The sequence below is a fragment of the Ambystoma mexicanum genome, chromosome 1p (assembly GCF_040938575.1).
Source record: "Ambystoma mexicanum isolate Mex_15411 chromosome 1p, UKY_AmexF1_1, whole genome shotgun sequence".
Taxonomy (NCBI): Eukaryota; Metazoa; Chordata; class Amphibia; order Caudata; family Ambystomatidae; genus Ambystoma; species Ambystoma mexicanum.
Window position 1 is genome coordinate 43,025,929 of NC_090921.1, and position 19,427 is coordinate 43,045,355.

The 19,427-nt window shown below is 47.9% G+C and overlaps 1 long non-coding RNA gene across 1 annotated transcript; it reads right to left on the reverse strand.

The window, feature by feature from the left end:
- Positions 1-9,236: 9,236 nt before the first annotated feature.
- LOC138565911 (uncharacterized) lies at positions 9,237-16,638 on the reverse strand. The gene is made up of 2 exons (XR_011301701.1): positions 16,099-16,638; positions 9,237-11,193 (listed from the first exon to the last, which is right to left on the reverse strand). It is a non-coding gene; the product is annotated as an uncharacterized lncRNA (long non-coding RNA).
- Between the last annotated feature and the right edge of the window lie 2,789 nt (positions 16,639-19,427).

The following is a 19,427-nucleotide window of genomic DNA, read 5'->3' on the forward strand; positions in this document are numbered from 1 at the left end:
TACGCAGTGTGGATCACTGTGCAGATCAGACCCTCGAGCAAATGTTTTCTCGCATTCCATACAATGAAACTGTCTTTTCCCCTTGTGGGTTCTCTGATGCTGCCACAGGTTGGATGTGTGACTGAAGTGCTTGCCACATTCCATGCAGTTGTGGGATCTTCTGCACTGTATGGATCCTCTGATGTTTGTGCAGACTGGATTTCACAGTAAAGCTTTTATTACACTTTGTGCACTGGTACAGTCTCTCTCCTGTGTGGGATGTGCGATGCTCCACTAAATGTGAAGGGCGTCTAAAATATTTACCACATTCTGTGCAACAGTAGGGTTTCCCCCCTGCTGTATGGATCATCTGATGTCTGGAGAGACTTGCAATGCAGGTGAAGGTTTTCCCACACTCTGTACAATGATATGGTCTCTCCCCCATGTGCGATCTCTGATGTTTCCTCAGGGTCAATGCCTGATTGAAAAGCTTGGCACATTCGGTGCATTCATAGGACTTCTCACCAGTATGGGTCAGCTGATGGTTGCAAAGACGTGAGCTGTTACTAAAGCATTTCTTGCACTCCTCACACTGGTGTGGCCTCTCTCCTGTGTGGCTTCTCTGATGGTCCATCAGATGGGATAAACAACTAAAAGATTTATCACACTACGTGCAATTGTGGGGTTTCTCTCTTCCGTGTGTATCATCGGATGCTTAACCAGATCGGATTTAAAAAGAAAGCTTTTCTGGCACTCCGTACACGGGTAAGGTCTATTGATCAGCGTGAGCGTCTCTCCCGTGTGGGATCGTTGATGTTGCATCAGTTCTGAAGTTTGACTAAAGTGTTTACCACACTCCTTACTTGTATGGACCCTCCGATGCCTTGCTAGATGCGATCTATCTGCATATCTTTTCTTGCATGACGTACACTGGTATGGTTTCCCCCCAGTGTGAGTTCTCTTATGATCATTCAGATGTGTTGACCGCCAGAGTTTCTTATCACACTCTGTGCACTTGTGGGGCTCATCATCACTATGGATCTCCTGATACCTCCTTAGATGCGAGATGTGAAGGAAGGTTTCCTCACACTCCGAACATCTGTATGCTTTTTCAGCTGTATGGCTCCTCTGATGCCTTCTCAGGTGGAAGGTGCGAATACATCTTTTCTTGCAGTCTGAACGCTGGAATGGCCCCTTCCCTTTGTTAGTTTGATGATGATTAATCAGTTGCGACATTTGGCTAAGGTGCTTACCATGCTCTTCACACAGGTAGGTCCTCTCTGCCTTGTGGATGCTCTGATGAAGGGCAAAGTCTAACCTCCGCCTGAAGCTTTCACCGCACTCTGCGCACTGGTGCAGCATTTCCCTTGCATGGGTCCTCTGTTGCATGCATGGACCAGTGCTTATGTTAATGGCTCCAGTCCCTGTTGAAGGAAGAAGCTGCAGGATTATTTTATATCACCAGACACCCTAAATGTTAATGACTAACACTTTAGAATTCAGAGCAATCTCTTTGGTCTGACTGGTCCTCGCATGATGAATGGGGTGACAATCAGGATCTTAAAGCCCACCTGAGGGCAACTGAACATTTTCCAATCAAAAATAACACAATAGAACTAAACATAAATAAAAGGTCTTTCACATGAGAAAGTAAAAGTGGACACTATGTTCGAGCTGTTCCTTTTTCAGGCTGTGCTAATGAAAAGCTGTGTGTGCGCGTGCTTGGAAGTCTGCGCTTAGAACTGGAGTCTGTGTCCTAAGCCGATCAGGTGTGGGCACCTGCTCCTACATCTCAATGCCAACGTATGCCTAGTTACCTGGTAGGGCTCTACTCCAATAAATAGCTCTTAAAATGCAAAACTGGTTCTAGAAACTTGTGATAGCCTGGGAGACAGTCTGTACATACCACAAGCTTACCTGCACTCACTGTGCGTGGGACACTCTCACACAAATAGAAGAGAATATTCTTGGAATTTGGGCCTCAATGGTGTCAAGCCCTAGTTTCTCAGTCCACCACCAAAGTAGAAGAGCAGAAACTTCGGCTTCAAAAGCTGGAGGTGGAGAGTGGCTTATTAGCAGATTATCAAAGTCAGCAGGAAGCTCAGTAATCACTGTTTGCAGGACAGGGCTCCTAAACATGCAAACCCAAATTACCAAAAGAAGCCACTACTCCACCCAAGTACTTACGGTTCTTTCACCCAATGTGCTGTGTTTTTCCTTTCCTTTCCCAAGACCACGATTCTAGACTTATGACGTTTAACTAAAAACTCTACATATTCAGTGCAGCAACCTTGGAAATTCCACCTGAGCTTCACCCAATCGTGCAGTATGATCGGTGCAGGTGAGGAGATTAATGGGCTCTCGTATAACCCAAGAGGCAAGTTTAGTTATTACATCAATTATAGGTTATTCAGAATGTGTATCAACACACATTATTTTTTTGCTACCAATGGGAAAATTCCTTACTTGAATGAAAGTGCCTGGATGCAGGACAATTTTGACTTTCGGTAAAGAGCGATGTATTGCCATTGCTTTCGCCGTAACCGTCTCTTGTTTCACCAAGGGCGTAGCTGTAATTGAGGACACAGCAGTAACGGTTGCCTGTATCTTTAGGACAGCGTTTAAGACCATTGATTTAGAGCCCCAGTATCCTCTATAGAGTGCCTGCAGAAGCACTCACCGCAGTCATCACATTCTGCAAGCATTGTTCGGAAGCTTTACAGTGTATTTTAACCTGTGCTGCACTGCACCAAGTACTGTGGATCTAAATACGTGAAAGTGCACAAGCCACAGGACACATGAGCTGGTCATAGATGGGAGGGGTTCCCTCTGCAAGCAAAGGCCACTGCAGTTACAGTGTGAGGGCTTCCAGGTAGAACTAAAACACCACATAGCTTGCCCCGTCTGAATGTTCCACTCAATCAAGGACAACTCATGAACTCTTAACTCTCATCCCTAAAAAGGATGTTCAAGCAGGTGTACCATCACTTCATCTTCAGGGATTTTCAGACACCAGAAAAGCAGCCAATTAGCTCATTGGTTTAAGGCCTACCAGTGTTTCAGATGATAGATCTGTCCCTCACAATGAGAAGCAGCAGAGCTTGCCTTAGAAAGATGCAAGAGGGTGCCCTATGGCCAAACAGACCAGAAGCATCTTACTTTTCAAAACTCTGCATCCAGCACTGTATTGTTTTCCTCTTTTTCAACTTAAATCCAATACTACCATGTACTTAAAATCAATGGTTGTAGGAACCCCTTGTTCAATTTTATTTGGTTGGTCGATCCAGGTTTCCCTCATCCTCCATTTTCCCTCACCTTCTATAGACACTTGTTAAAACAAGATGATTGCACTGGGAGTATAATCACTCAAAGGTAGCTGGTATATTGCTCAGTCTTTGCAAACACATCAACCAATGTATACTGGCTGCGCGTCAAATGAAAAGGTAGCTCCAGATGTGTTAGCTGCCAGTGTCAAGTCTACAATTTCAGCTTCCTAGCTGAGTGTGGCGGTTTCAACAGGACTTTAATAATCATTTAGCAGGATACAGTCCTTCCTATCTGTTGAGCATCTTTTGAATCGTTCGACAGGCAGCATCAGTAACTTATGCACAGTGATCCGATTAGCCTGGGTTTCTGTACTTGTCCATCCTCCATTTTAAAAGATGCCCAGGCTCCCTGTTGTGTACCGCATGCCTGCTTGGTGTGTGGCATTTACTGGGACATCTTTACTGTACCAACGCACTCTCCTACCTACTCTGCGACAATGGCCTATCCCAACGACAACATTCATTTAAAAAATGCATTCCATACTAGAACTCAAGCATGTCAAAAAAGGTTTTTGCTGCAGAAATATATTTTTAATAAAAATGCACCGTACAATTTAATGGAATACATGCACTTTTCAAATTAAAAATATATCTTCAAACTGCCACTAAAAAACCGCAAGAGCACGAACCCACGCGTGAACTTGATTACTCCTATTGTAGTAGATTACTCCTTTTGTAATAGATTACTCCTTTTGTAATACGGAACACATGTAGCATTTCAATCACTGGCAATGGGCGGATTGTACAGATTCGTGGCCAGCCCTGAGCCTTTCCCTCATTTTTACAAAAATCACCCTCCAGGTCAAAAATGGCACTCCGTTTCATTCCCCTTCTACGTGCTTTACCTTCCAATGAGCATCTACCCCATTTTTACACTTCCTTTTGTCCAATTTGTACTCTTCACAAATGCCTCAATCTGCAAAGTTACATGTACCACATGCATTAGTCATTGCCCTTAGATAGCTATTTTTTTTATCCTACCTTGTTGCTAGTGGTTTACTTCTTTGCCAGTAGTTACAGGCATTGCACTATTGCTTCCGATACTAGTAAACAATAAACTTTTGATTCAAACCTCTGGGCGCCTGAAAAGAACACTTTGGACCCACACAGTCACCCGGAGACCACAGTGTCAGATGTCCATAAAAGCCATTTAGCCTAGTGTGTTTTTTTGTTGTAAATACATTTGGAACTCTTTTTGAATCCCCAATGTATCAGGCTTGCCATTACTGAAAATCCCAGATCTTACTAAACAGAAACAGCTCATACAGCGACGCATCAGGGTCCACTAAGTTATTTGCAAGCGTTCTCCACAGCTGGTCATTCAGAGTTCACCTCAGTCCAGCTAGTCGTTTTCGACACAGAGCTACTTCTCATTAAACTACCTCTCCCTCCAGTTCTCGAGTTTCTCTACCAAATGTGTGTCTAGCCAGAGCCAGTGCTTGGCAACTACCCACATCCAGAATGGGTTTCACCCCCAGATCTCTCTATTGAAGAAACCAGACTTTGGAAGGTGTTCGACTAAAGTGGAATAAAGATAAAACTGAAAAAGTGGGGTTTAAGCGACGTGCATAAGGAGTTCAGAAGGGAAGGGCCAAACAGTGTTGCACGATAGCGTGAGGGATGGGCGTGTCAAGAAAAGGCTTTTTGAGGATAGGAAGGACAGGGGTGGGTTGAAACGAGAGACGAATACACCACAAAGGAAAGACCAGATCAAGCGAAAATAAAATACAAGCAAAGAGGCAATGAAAGACTGGGGAAAGAAATGCCTATGGGGGAGGGGCTTGAAGAGCATCAAGTCTCTTCAAGACCAGAGGCTGGTGCACTGGAACAGGAAAATGAGGGTCTCAGTAAAATGAGTCTTGTTTAAGGGTATAGTAAAAAGGAATGTATCCATTTTTAGTTCAATTAAGAAGCGAAATCTGACAAACTAATAAAGTAGGACAACAATTAAGATGAGGGGATATGTAAATAATAAGAGCATTATAGCATAATGCAATAAGTCAAGAACATAAAATAAATACAGAGAGTGAAGCGTTGCGAGATCAGGAGGGGGATGTGCCAGCACAAAAGATCTCAGGCTCACCCCGGCACTCCCAAGGGGCCCGCACCATGCTCCCTGGATGTCCAGCAAGAACACAAATAAATACAGATGTGATAAGCTTTAGAGTGCGCAGTGAGCGGGTACTTGCCACAGATGCACCCCAAACTTCAGAGGATTGCCCCTCCCACTTTATCCCTGAAACTGACACTGGAGGCTCCCAATATGGTGGCCTCTGCTCTTGAGAGCACTAAAGGCTGTCGCAGTATGCGGGTGGCAACCATTCAGGCTCTACTGTCTCTTTGCAAGGAAGTGTCCAAATAAACAGTCCAAAGGCATTCAAAGCTGCGCACCAATATCCCGGCAAACCAGGAGCGGACACACTGGATTATCTATTGCTGTTGGATTTACAGGTGGGTAGGCAGGGATTGCAATGTCAGGCACGCTTGTGGACACCTGCCACGACTCTCCTTGGGTGTGGGGGGATGGGGGAGACAAAAAACATTCAATCTTTTTAAGTGCAGGAAGTGCTCAGTATTCCCTGGGGCAAGTGGGGTCCACAACCCCTATGCCATCATATATTTTCCCCAAGGACATGAAGGTGGAGAAAGGGAGAGTAAGGGCCTCATTACACGGTAGTCGGTAAGGGTTTACCGGTACCGGTATTTTACCGGTACCGATAAATCCTTACCGCCTAACTACGAGGTCCCTTTGCGGGTTGGGGAATTTAACGCCTGCTTTTTGCAGGCGTTAAAAACCAACTTGCAAAGGGACCAGTGGAACTAATTACTGTACCGCAATTTTCGGTACTGGAATTAGCGCCACCGTAATTAGCGCCTTCCCCATTCCCATAGAGCCCTATGGGGCAAAAATGGGAATGGGGAAGGGCAATGGTGGAAGGGGGAATTACCGCCCCGCCAACCTTGGAATGGGGCGGTAATTCCCCTTTCCACCAAGGCGGTGCCGGTATTTTACCGGCATGAACCATGGCGCTAATAGCGCCATGGTTCACCGCCTTCCGTGTAATGAGGCCCTGAGTCTCAGGAGAAGCAGGAAACACTATGGGCCTCATTACACGGTAGGCGGAGGACCAAGGTGCTATTAGCACCTTGGTCCATGCCAGTAAAATACAGGCACCGCCTTGGTGGAAAGGGGAATTACCGCCCTATTCCAAGGTTGGCGGGGTGGTAATTCCCCCTTCCCCCATTGCCCTTCCCCATTCCCATTTTTGCCCCATGGGGAAAGCGCTAACTACTGTGCCGCAAATTGCGGTACCGTAATTAGCACCCTGGTCCCTTTGCGGGTCGGTTTTTAACGCCTGCTAAACAGCAGGCGTTAAAGTACCTACCCGCAAAAGGGACCTCGTAGTAAGGCAGTAAGGGTTAACGGTCACCGGTATCATTACCAGTGCAAGTTAACCCTTACCGCCTTCCGTGTAATGAGGCCCTGTATCTCCAGATATCCAAAGCAGGAATTGGTTCTCCCCGACTCATTGGAACAGCATTGGGTCTCGCTCCAGCAGGTTTAGCATTAAGGTCTAAGGCTTGGGCAGTTGTACTTCAGACTCCTGCAGAGACTGGATCATCAACTTTCCCGCACTCATCCTCCTTTGTCCGAGAGTGCAATTCTCTGGTCACTTGATAATTCACACCCTTTGCTATCCAGGTGATAGCCATCTTGACACGATCACCTTTGTAGCCATCAGCCTGAAAAAGGTGTCCGCCCTGCTCCCAGCTAAAACCACTGTTAGTAAACTTCCAAAGAGAATATGTTGTAAGCATCTGCCAAACAAGGAGTTTTGGACCTCTTTATCATAACTTAAACAGGTCTCAAATCATATAATACAAGAAAGTTAATCTGAGCTACACAGCCTTTGTCAAGACCTCTTACATACAATAACCAACCTGGAAGACACTGGCCATGATGCTCTTCACCAATGAAGACATGGGGCCTCATTACGACCCTGGCGGTACGGAGTCAACGGCGCCGTAAAAGGTGCCGGCGCCGTTCACCTCGTACCGCCGCATAACGAGTTCCCCTCACGGGACCCAGGAAGCAATGCCTGGGAAAACCAGGCGTGCTTAAAGGGTCTCGCGAAGGGGTAGAGGGAGCAAACAACGGGCCATCTCGTAATGGCCCATTGTTTGCTCCCTCTCCCATTCCCATTCAGCCCTATAGGGGCTGAAATGGGAATGGGGAAGGACCGTGTCCGGGTCCTTGGAGGGAGGAATTACCGGGCCTTCCGAACTCGGAATGGCCCGGTAAGTCCTCATTCCGAGGACCCAGACCCAACGCGATTTCGGCGGTAGCCATGCCGCCAATAGCGGCATGGTTACCGCCGAACTCGTAATGAGGGCCATGGAAAACGACAGGCACAAGAATCTTCAGGTTGCGGGCCTGGTGGAAGAGGACCTCAAGGGAAGGTGGACATTAAAAATAAAAGCAATCTAATTCCTAGAAGAGTCCAGGGATCAGAATTAATGTTTCACAAACGGGAGTTAAAAGCAGCTCTTGGGTATCAGGCATCAAATAGTCTGCAGAAGTCAACTCCCGTCCCGGGGAACCAGGAGCTCGTACATAACATGCCGCAAATCTAACTTATCCATGTGATGAAAACTCTAAAGGTTTGTCAATGGGCCTCATTACGAGTGCGGCGGTAAGGGGTTAACAGCACCAGTAAGGATGCCGGTGCCGTTAACCCCTTACCGTTGCATTCCGAGATCCATTAGCGGGTCCCACTAAGGCCGGCTGGTTTTACCGAGCCGCCCTTAGCGGGAACCGTTAAGGCACCAGGGAGCTAAAAACAGGCCCACTATTTGCAGGCCTGTTATTAGCTCCTTCCCCATTCCCATTGAGCCCTATGGGGGCTCGAATGGGAATGGGGAATGGTTTTCAGAATGGGGACTTACCGGGTCCTCCAAGGTTGGAATGACCCGGAATGCGGCGGTAATAGCGCTACCGCCACATTTAAGGGTTACCGCCAAACTCGTGATGAGGCCCTGTATGTTTCGTAATCTGTTCAAAGGAGATTAAAAGACATGCCTAAGAGACAATGGGCCTCATTACGACCTGTGCAGAATGCGTTTAATGGCACCGGTAATGGTGCCGGCGCCGTTAAACGCATTCTGCACTATTACGAGGTTCCCTCGCGGGACCCGATGTGGATGTCTGGTTTTACCAGACGTCCAGAGCGAATCCCGCGAGGGGGCCAGGGAGCTAACAACGGGACGGTCGTAATTGGCCCATTGTTAGCTCCCGCACCCATTCCCATTGAGCCCTATGGGGGCTCGAATGGGGAAGGACCGGGCCCGGGTTCCCTGTAGGAGGAATTACTGGGCCCTCCAAACTCAGAATGGCCTGGTAATTCCACCATTCAGGGAACCTGGACCCGATTTTGGAGGCAGCCATGCCCTTGTTAAGGGCATGGCTGCCTCCAAAGTCGTAATGAGGCCCAGTTTTGAGGTAGCCATGGCGCTATTAGTGCCATGGCTGCCTCCAAACTTGTGTCCGGGTTGTCAGTATGGGGACTTTCCGGGTCATTCCAACCTTGGAGGACCCGGTAAGTCCCCATTCTGAAAACCATTCCCCATTCCTTTTTGGTGTGGTTTTGGTTTGGTGGGGAAGAGATATAGAAGAAATCGGAACATTCCCCTAACTTGGGTCATTCAATTCTTCCATCAAATGAAACTTCCCAGGAACATTATCCGCAAAGCAGTAATTGCTCTTCGGTTTTTAATTCAAGCACCTTCCACCCCAACCACAAGACATACCTTTTATAGGTCCTATCAAATCAGCAGGTATATATAGATAGTAAGTCTTTACGAAACACACCTTCACCACGATACCCACAGAGTGCACTCACATGTGACTGATACACTGTACTCACTACACACTGAGAGGGATTCAAACTTGGGTTTATTCAGGCAATACAGGAAACAAGTATGAGCGTAGCTCTATCTGTAACAGCCCCCAGCAGGGATGACTTCAACTGACTCCTAGTGGAATCAGAACCTGCACATGCCCCAAGTTCCAAACTCTATCAGTTCTGACCTTGGAACCTAGGACCTATGTGCAATGCAACTATATACAAAACCACATGCCTGAGTGCAGGCACCTCTAACACCATCCCAGTACAATTATTTCTTTCGGCTAGAGAAAGGTAGGGGATGAGGGATCTTCGAGAACTTGCGACCTTCGCAATAGCAATTATTCTCCTGGCAGGTGACTTCAGTCTCACCATGAATTCTGAAATAGATCATCAGGGGCGGGGAGGGGATAATCCAGCAACAACAGAAAGAACTGAAACACATTAAAAAATTAAGATATCAGCAACCCAATGACAAACATACTTTTTATTTGCATTCCTATCGAGTGAATCCTGTAATTGACTACATAGTCATCAATTCCCGGCCGCTTCTCAGAACACACTCAGTGAAAATAGTTGGGATCAAATTTTCAGATCGCGCCCCTGTATCCTGCCAGATCAATCTTTTAACAGAAGTGACATAGGAAATAGAAATGACACCAGTACTGTAGAGACGTGGCTTTCCTTAAGGAACTCAGACATCCTTTCCTTCTTTGGGGTAAACTCGAATAAATGACTTGATTAAGATGCTTTTAAAGCCACTATAAGAGGCCATCTCATTTACAAGGCAACTATGCCAAAGAAAGAATTCACTAGCTTTGTTTGGTAGTAGTCCTTTGATCCCACCTACTCCCTACATGTACATGCCCTCTACCAGGCACAGGGAGTTATCTAGTGAATTACTTTGACCCTCGTATAAGCCCACCATGTTAGAGTCAGGCAGGAGGAGAACCATGTTAGAGTCAGGCAGGAGGAGAATGATGGCTTTCTGGCATTCTGCCTACCAATAGTCATGGGGAATTGGCTGTCTTGTCTGTGGACATGTGTGATTTAAAATGCACTCCTGACCCTGTTGGATATGCTCTATGAACAAATAGGTAAGGGGCCAAAAGCGCTGGGACTCAGTTTGTGAGTTTTTAGTGCACAATTCTACCCATCTATGCTGGAAAATATCAGCTTAAACCTACCAAGAGTTAGATTGTAGCATCCCATACCTTTTGTCAAAGGGTTTTGCTCCCTCTGGCGAGTGACTACATGTGTTCCATTTTACAGTTTGTACACAAACCACCTCCATGTAATGAGCATCGGTACTGGCGCAATGTCTCCTCTTCCAATTTAAAGCTGGAAAATGAGAGCACATGTCTTATAAGGATTGCTCAACCATCAGTACAAAGCTCACTTTCTTTGGATGAGCCTGCTTGGGTGTTAAGGGCAGTGGATGTTATGTGCGTATAGTGCACCCATTAGCGGATTAGATGTCACAGAATATTCTTTGCCTTCTTCTAGCTTTACCTGGTCCCTGGTGTTCGTGTGATGGTTAGCAGATGGTTGCACCTCTTTATCAATCTTTGCCGAGTCCATGGAATGCTGGTTATGCCCATTAGATAGTTCATTCTTCACTTCAATTTTACCCTGATCCATGGACTCCCCAGAAATGCGTACAGATGGTCTTTCGCCAGCATTCTTAACATGAATGTACATCTGGTGAACTTCGACCAAAGGCTTCTCATCTTCAGTCTTCATCAGTTCAATGGAGTTCGGAGGACCAATGTCAGGTGGCTTCTCGCCATCTTCGATCTTCACCAGGTCAAGGGAGTGGTCATGAGCCTCGGCAAAAGGCTTCTCATCTTCTCTCTTCATCAGGTCAATGGAGTTCCAAGGACCATTGTTGGGAGGCTTCTCGCCATCTGGTCATGAGCCTCAGCAAAAGGCTTCTCATCTTCTCTCTTCATCAGGTCAATGCAGTTCTTCAATCTTCAGTCAACCTATGTAATGGGGATAGAGAGCAAGGGGGAGAAAGAGGGAACATAAATATGACATCTTAAAGTATATAGTGACATATGCGCAACTTGCATCATACCGCTAAACATAACATTTCACTACAATTAATCTAGCCAACAAATACACACCGGATTTCACTGAAGACTGGAAACAACTAATTTCCGCTGGTATTCAATCTGTACATGGATGATGATTTTTTTATTTTAAATTATTGGATTTGTTGTACGCCCAAACTCTGAGGTATCACAGCCTAATTATACAGACATAGTTGGTAACAATCTTGGTAGTTGGCGATACATAGTAGTTATACGTAATCACGGTTTAGTTACAGATACAGTACAGTGACGATACAATTAGAGATATATATCTAAACAAACAACTTCTCTCCAGTGGGACCATGGGAAGCTTTACACCAGTGCAGTATCAATCTTTGTTGGCCCATGTGGTCAAGTTCTCCATGGGCCCTTGTCCAGGAGGGTATATGGAGACACCCATAATGAACGCAGAGATACGGATAGGATGTGTAAGTACATAGGGCAGAAGTCAGCAACATGTAACTCTCCAGATGTTTTGGACTAGGGGGGGTCATTATGACCTGGGCGGTAAGGGATTACCGGCACCGGTAAGGAGACTGGTGCAGGTAATCCCTACTGCCCTATTCCAATGTCCCTTGGCGGGGACCATAAGGAACGTGTGGCCTGACCACACGTCCCTTACGGGTCCAGCTAAGGGACCAGGGCGCTAATAAAGCCCGTTATTAGCGCCCTCCCCATTCCCATTGAGCCCTATGGGGGCTCAAATGGGAATGGGGAATGGTTTGTTTAATGGGGATTTACCGGTCCCACCAGGGTCGGACTACACCGGTAAGTCCCCAATTAACAACACCGGACTCGGTCACGTTATGGGAGGACGGCCATGGTGCTAATAGCACCATGGCTACTGCCCATCTCGTAATGACCCCCTAGGTCTCCTTAGATCACCCACCATTGTCCTCTGAACCAATAGCAACCCCAGACACGTGTTTCGGCCTAGTCGGGCCTCATTAGTGAGGTGAAGCTGTGCCTCTCTAAGAACAGTGATCAAGGGGTCCATGTCTGGATTACCCGGGGCACCCACACTTCTTTGTAACTTTGTAAAACTTGGGGTTTCACCCGAAGTAACCCAGGGTAATCCAGACGTGGATCCCTTGCTCATTGGGCCTCATTACGAGGTGAGCGGTATGGGTTAACGGGCACCGGCAAGGTGACCGGTGCCGGTAAACCCTTACCGCCCTATTCTGAGGTCCCTTAGGGGGTAACTCTACGCGGATGCCATCCCAGTCGGACTGGGAGCGATTTAACGCGATACCTATCTTCATAGGGTTGGCACCACACCCCCGAGCTGGAATAGAAAAATGGTTGCTACACCTCCAGCAATACAAATTCAACCTCACATGCTGCGTAGGAGCAGAGAATCCAGAAGACTTCCTATCAAAACACCCACGCGTATTGACCAAAAGGGAAATTCAGGAATTGACAGAGACAGAAGGATACTTCTATCAGATCGTCCACACAATGAAGCCTAAATCGGTCAGCATCGAACAAATAATGGAGGCGAGCAAGGAATCAGGTTGCGACAATGTAAATAATGCTGTCCTCGTAGGAGTGGAACTCGTTCCTGTAGGACAATCTGAACCGCACTGAAGAAGCAAGAGACTTCCTATTGGGGATATTCACAGTTGCCATTAACTGTCAATCACAAATGAAGGCCTAATACTTTGGAGGAGCACGCATTATGATCCCAAACAACTTGAAGGACAGGATCATCCCCCTTGCATGTGGGACACCAAGGGAGCGTTCGTACAAAAGCCAGAATACGCAGTTGAGTGTGGTTCCCACAGCTAGACGCAAGAGTTGAGCACATCATATCAGTATGCCTACCGTGCCAAGCGACAGGAGCTCCCCGCAGGCCCAAACCCATCTGTTCAGCCCCAAGAGGCACCTTGCAATGGGAATCGATAAGCCTAAACTTCTGTGCAGTCCAAGAAGGACCATACCTACTAGTTGTGGTAGATGATTACTAGACGAAGTAGTCATGTCCACAGTGGTACTATCTGCTTTTGAGAAGAGGTTTGCCGCCCAGGGACTGCCACAATCTATAAAATGTGACAACAGACCATCTTTCCAAGGAAAGGAGTTTCACAAATACCTGGAAGACCTACACATTCGTCATCACCATATCACACCCTCGATGTCCTCGGGCAAATGGGGACATTGAACGCTTCATGCAGACGTTAAACAAGGTCCTTAGAATAGCCATGGCGCAAGACCTCCCCTGAAAAATTTGAAATGTGCCGTTTTTTTACGGAACTAACGACTAACCCTACATGTGTGGACCCGACTTTCCCCCCGCTGACCTCACTAACAAAACGATGCAGAACTCCTCCATACCACATCACCAGAACAAGAAGACAAAAAGCGTGGACAGACACCGGACACAAGCCAAGAGAATGAAAGCAAATGCACATGTGAGCAACAAACGACACGCAAAGGTGTTCCACTACAAATGAGGCAACAAGGTGTTGATCCTCAAGAACGCAACACGGTCAAAATTGTCGAACCCTTTCGATGACACCCCATGGACAGTAATAGGACAAGGAAAACTGATAGCTCGGCATGGACAGGAAACAATTGCAAGGAATGCCTCCTGGTTCAAATGAATTCCTAAACTGATGTGGATAGAAGGTAACAAACTAACGAATGAAAGAGAAAGGGGAGAAGAAGAAGCAGAGTTCCCAGTAACAACCCAGGAACAGGTAGGAGAGGAGGAAGGCGCACCAAGTTCTAAGATCCTGGAAGAAGCGGCCGAACAAACAGCGATAAGCACCGAAGAAGTCCAGACGGAGACCAGCACTCCTGGGATGTCGACATGACATCCCAACAAGTACCACCTGAGGGCGGCACCAGGCCCCCCAGGAAAACTCAGAAAATATGTATCTTGCACAAGAGATAGTTCTAAATAGTTTTAAGGTTTACAGTGTTTATGGAAAAAGGAGAGGGGTGTTATGTTGTCACACCACGTCATCGTACATGGATGGGATGTGGTGAAAAAAGAGGCAGCATGCTTTGTCTGCCGGGTCATTGTCGAGCACACCATACTGGTTTTGCACATCCTCTTTTCTCTGTTCCCCTACGCTTGCCCTGGCCTTCTCTGGGAGCGTGGAAATGTGCCCTTGGTTCTTTGCCCGAGAGCCAGGAACACAACAGTCACCACCAGTGGTGAAGATTTCTATTCACCTCCTCACAGCCTAGCAGAATGTTAAGGGTGCAGACAATAACTACTGGTTTTGCCTGCATTCTGAACATTGGGCCTCATTACAAGTTTGCCGGTCCAGGAACTACGGTACCGGTAAGTTTGCCGGTTCCATAGTTACCGGACTGGAAAACTACGAGTTCTGTTTGTGGGTGCCTCTTCGGACCGGCACCCGCGAGCAGAGCATGTTGGATGCACCGGCACCATTCACGAATGGTGCTGGTGCCTCCGGCCTCCCCATTCCTATTGAGTCCTACGGGGCTAAAATGGGAATGGGGAAGAATATTTTCCGGTGCCCAGGAATGGACAATTACCGGGCCCCGCTGCTGTTTTAATACTCCGGTAATTGCCCATTCCTGGGCATCGGAAAAATGTGCAAGTTTGGCGGCAGCCTGACAGTTTAACAGCAAGGCTACAGCCGAACTTGTAATGAGGCCCATTGTCTCTTCAAAAGCAGACAGGGAAACAACAATGCAATTTCCGGGCAACATCTCTTTCAACAAAAAGCTGCCTCTTTATTAGGACCAGTTTTGCTACACGTTCTATTAAAGACACAAAAGCGAAATATAGGGAAATGCTTTCACTTTCTTATAAAGTTACAGTTTAACCAAGTTAGCCATTAAAATGCTTAAGTCAACTAAGTTATTTAAATACTACAAAATAAAACCGCATTCAGTTTACTAACTCAGTTTATCCATTTACTGTTCTCACTGTTAAGTAACAAGGAATCCCTGCTAAGGGCTTGTGCTGCTGTCACATGGTTGTGCACCATGTGATTAAACCAATAAAAGAGACAAGCGGTTTCCCGCTTGCCAGTCAGTTCCAACAGATTCTTGCCTCCTGTGGTCATTGCTGTGCTTCGCCAGCTGCATGTGAGGCAGATGGGCCTGCCCTGCAGTACCCATCCCGAAGACACTGCAGCTGTGTGGTAACACTGTCTACCTGCAGTAGGAGAGACCCTGCAGGGCAACTTTGCTTGTGCATGCCGGTGCCCCTACTGGATAACTCTGACGCTGTGTGTCATGATGGCCTGGGTGCCCCCAATCCATGAACTGACCAATTGCCCACGGTCTAGCAGGGTGATCTCTGCACCCAAGTGTGTCGGTTGAGTGACCCCCAGCCACTGTATGACTGGATCCAGAGCCTCTAGGGTCCAGTCACAACACTGACTATTAAAGAAACCTTTTTTTACTTTGCCACCAAAATGTGAAAACATTTATTGCTAATATCTCTTTGTGGGACTACCCTTATGGACCTTGGGGGGGGCATTATCACTTGGGATAATGAGCTATACTCAGTTTATGGGCCATAAATGAAGTGGCAAGAGGAGCTCTGACATTTATCCCTCTCTCCGTCTATGAGGATATATTATAGGAAAACAGAAAACGTGCATACGATGCCTGGCTGGGACACATCTGCCCTGGGCATGGCTTGCTACATGAACACTGCGTTTAGAACTGCGAAGTAAGAACTTAAGATGCGCTTGAAAACCTTCATAGAAGCGAGTCTGCTGTGCAAGGCTAGTGCAGGGCTAGATTAAGCTTCACATTAGACCGTCCCCACCCCGGGTAAATAAATAATGCTGCGCCATCCTCCACCTGTGCAAAGAGGACGCCCTTCCACGCGCGCAGGCGTGAGATGCCTCAGAGTGCACACATGACAGGACGAGCGCCTTCCCGGTGCGAAGCCCTGAGGACCTCCCGCCTGAGCGGAGAGCGAGGCGCGCGCTTGGCTTCCGAGACTCGCTGCTGCGCGTGCCCGCGGGAAACAGCAGCTCCTTCCCCCTGCTTCCGGGAGCGGCGCGCAGCTTCTTTCCCCAGCTTCCGGTCGCCAGCTTCCGGGTGCGGCGCGCAGCTCCTTTCCCCTGCTTCCAGGCGCGGCGCGCAGCTCCTTTCCCCTGCTTCCAGGCGCAGCGCGCAGCTCCTTTCCCCTGCTTCCAGGCGCAGCGCGCAGCTCCTTTCCCCTGCTTCCGGTCGCCAGCTTCCGGGTGCGGCGCGCAGCTCCTTTCCCCTGCTTCCAGGCGCGGCGCGCAGCTCCTTTCCCCTGCTTCCAGGCGCGGCGCGCAGCTCCTTTCCCCTGCTTCCAGGCGCGGCGCGCAGCTCCTTTTCCCAATTTCCGGTCGCGGCGCGCAGCTCCTTTTCCCAATTTCCGGTCGCCAGCTTCCGGGTGCGGCGCGCAGCTCCTTTCTCCTCCTTGCAGCGCGCCGCGGTCGTGGGCGGGGTCAGGAAATGAGTAACGCGGACCTCCAACAATCGGCAGCGCCGGGGAATGGGGGATAACTAGCGGCAGCGGGTCTCCCACAGAGGGGGGAGCGGCTGGAATGAGGATTTACACCACAGCCGCCCCTTCCCCCATTCTCCGGAGAAACTGCGCCTGCCGCCGCCAGGAAATGGGCCATAACCAAGGGCACGAGTGAAATGAGCGGGAAGATGGCGGCCAGTCTCGCTCCAATGCTCCACAGTGATAGGCATTCACTCGTCAATACTCTTACGGGGACCCGGATGGCTGTGCCCGCGCCATACCTGCTTACGTTTCAAAATCAAAAACCATAAGTATGCCCCGCCCAATTACACAGGGCTCTGCCCACCTATCAAAAAGGGTAACTATATTGATTGTGTGATCGGCTATGCGCACAAAACTGCATCAAATGACACTGCCCTCAGAAAATGCATTTACCGTTTTCACAATGCCCTTTTGCATTTGGAAACCTTACACTACTCCAAATAAAGGCATTTCAGCTAACATGTGCAGGCAGATATTCTCAGCTGCAGGCAAGGGAGTCTCCAAACATCATTTTAAAAAGCGCACCCACACACAAATCCAGTTGGAGACTGCCTTCCATCCTCTTTAAGTTGATCTTTGGAATATACCCTGGGTTTCCCCGTTATAACTACAAGAGTTCGGTCATTTCACACTTGCATGCACTTTGTTATGCAGGAAGCAAATAACGTGCAATGTTATGTTATGTCAAAGGCACTTGTATAGCGCACCGTCACCAACAGAATTGGTCCCCAGGCGCTCTGACGGATCTGTAATCAGGAAGGGCAGGTTGGTTACTCGGCCTCAGCTCGGTATACACTGAGTGCCGGGCTTTGGTGCTAGTATCGGATCGGGTGAGGCCTTGAGTGCTGTAGGTGATGATTATGTGTTGTTGATGCGGTGTGGTAAAGTGCGTGCGGATTGCTCAGAGAGAGATGGTTGTGTGGCTTTGTGTGGAGTAAGTATGCAGAGGATTGAGGGTTGGGTTAGTGGGGTCTGTATCCTGATTCAGGTACTTATATTTCCGTTAGAGTTCTATATCTGTGGGTTGGGTTGTTGCAGATTCCTTGTGGGCCGAGTCGCTTTGTTGGTGCTGCGCTGATCCAGCTATACCATGCAATAATGCAATGCCTCGTAAAGGGTAAAAACATTGGGCCTCATTACGAGTCCGGCGGTAACCGTGGCAGTAAAACCGCCTGGTTACCGCCGGACTTGTATTACCATTCCGCCTCCATGATTCCCGGAATTACCGGGGCATTACAACCCCGGTTTCCCGGGAATCACGGAGGCGGAATAGTGTTAATTCCCATTCCCATTGAGCCCTCTGGGACTCAATGGGAATGGGGATCATGGAAACACGGGCAGCATCTCCTAATGCTGCCGGTGTTTCCTCGTCCGCCTGCAGGCGGGCGGTGTTAAACCCGCCAGGTCAAACCTGGCGGGAACATCACCTCCCGCCTGTAGGAGTCGGGATCAGGCGGTCCGGAAACAACAGTGGCAGCGGGTTTACCACCACCGTTATTTCCAGACCGCCTGATTTGTAATGAGGCCCATTGTTTTAATGTCAGCCAAGCAGACAGGCACAGACTAGTATGCATTGTTAGTCTGGTATTTACTTTAGCATAGATGCAGATTATAGGGCTTTTAAATGGCACCCATCGCAGTGAGCTGTGGCTTGACAGAGAAATTGGTTGTTCCCACGCACTTGTCTGCTAATGCCTGCAATAAGACATGCCTGTATAGTCCTGCTGAGACATCTCTAACATTTTATCAAGCCAATGGTCAGCAATAAAAGTAACCCTTTAATAGAAAAAAACAACAGTGGGTTTGAGATGTTCCAGGTATCGGTAGCGCTCGGGGAAAGAGATTTATAAGGAATATTTTACAAAAGCAGAACTAGCTGCTGCATCGCAGTGGAACTGGCAGGTACCTCAGGCCTACTCACACATAATATCAGAAAAAAGGGTAGTTCCACTGATTCAATGCGCTGCTTGTATGGATTCCTCTGCAGACTTGTCCTAGTCTTAAACAGAGGAATCCAATACAAGAATTTATGAAAACTAATATTGTCTCAGCCAGTGCATTATTTGTATTAAGACTGTAACAAAATTGTGTGCATATCTTAACTTCTATACAAGCAGCGCATCGAATCAGTGGAACTACCCTTTTTCCGTTTAATAGAAAAACACTGACAATTTAAAAAACACCCTTTTCAGGAATGCAAGTGCCGCCATACCCGCTTCAATGTTGACTTCTGCAACCCTTCCGAGCCTCAGAGCTGCATCAACTCTGGATCTGCTGCGAAAACCCAGAGACACCACGCTCTTCCCCAGAGACCCAGAGAAGAGCGTGAAACCCCTGAGTCTCCAGGATAAACCCAGAGGTTAGGCAAGTATGCTGCCTAGTGGGAGACGGCTCAGCACCTTTATTAGGGTGGCCACGTGTTAAAACACGTGGCACTGACATGTGACATTTGCACAAGCCAGCATACATGCCAACATTCAAATGCACTGGGGAGGGAGATTTCCACAGAGAAATCGGGAGATGCATATTTTCTCATAGGAATGCATTGGGGACACAGTTATTTTAGGCAGGCGACTGTGAAAAATAGCTATATTTTTCACCTAAGAATCGGGAGGGTTGGCATGTATGAGCCAGTGCTGATGTC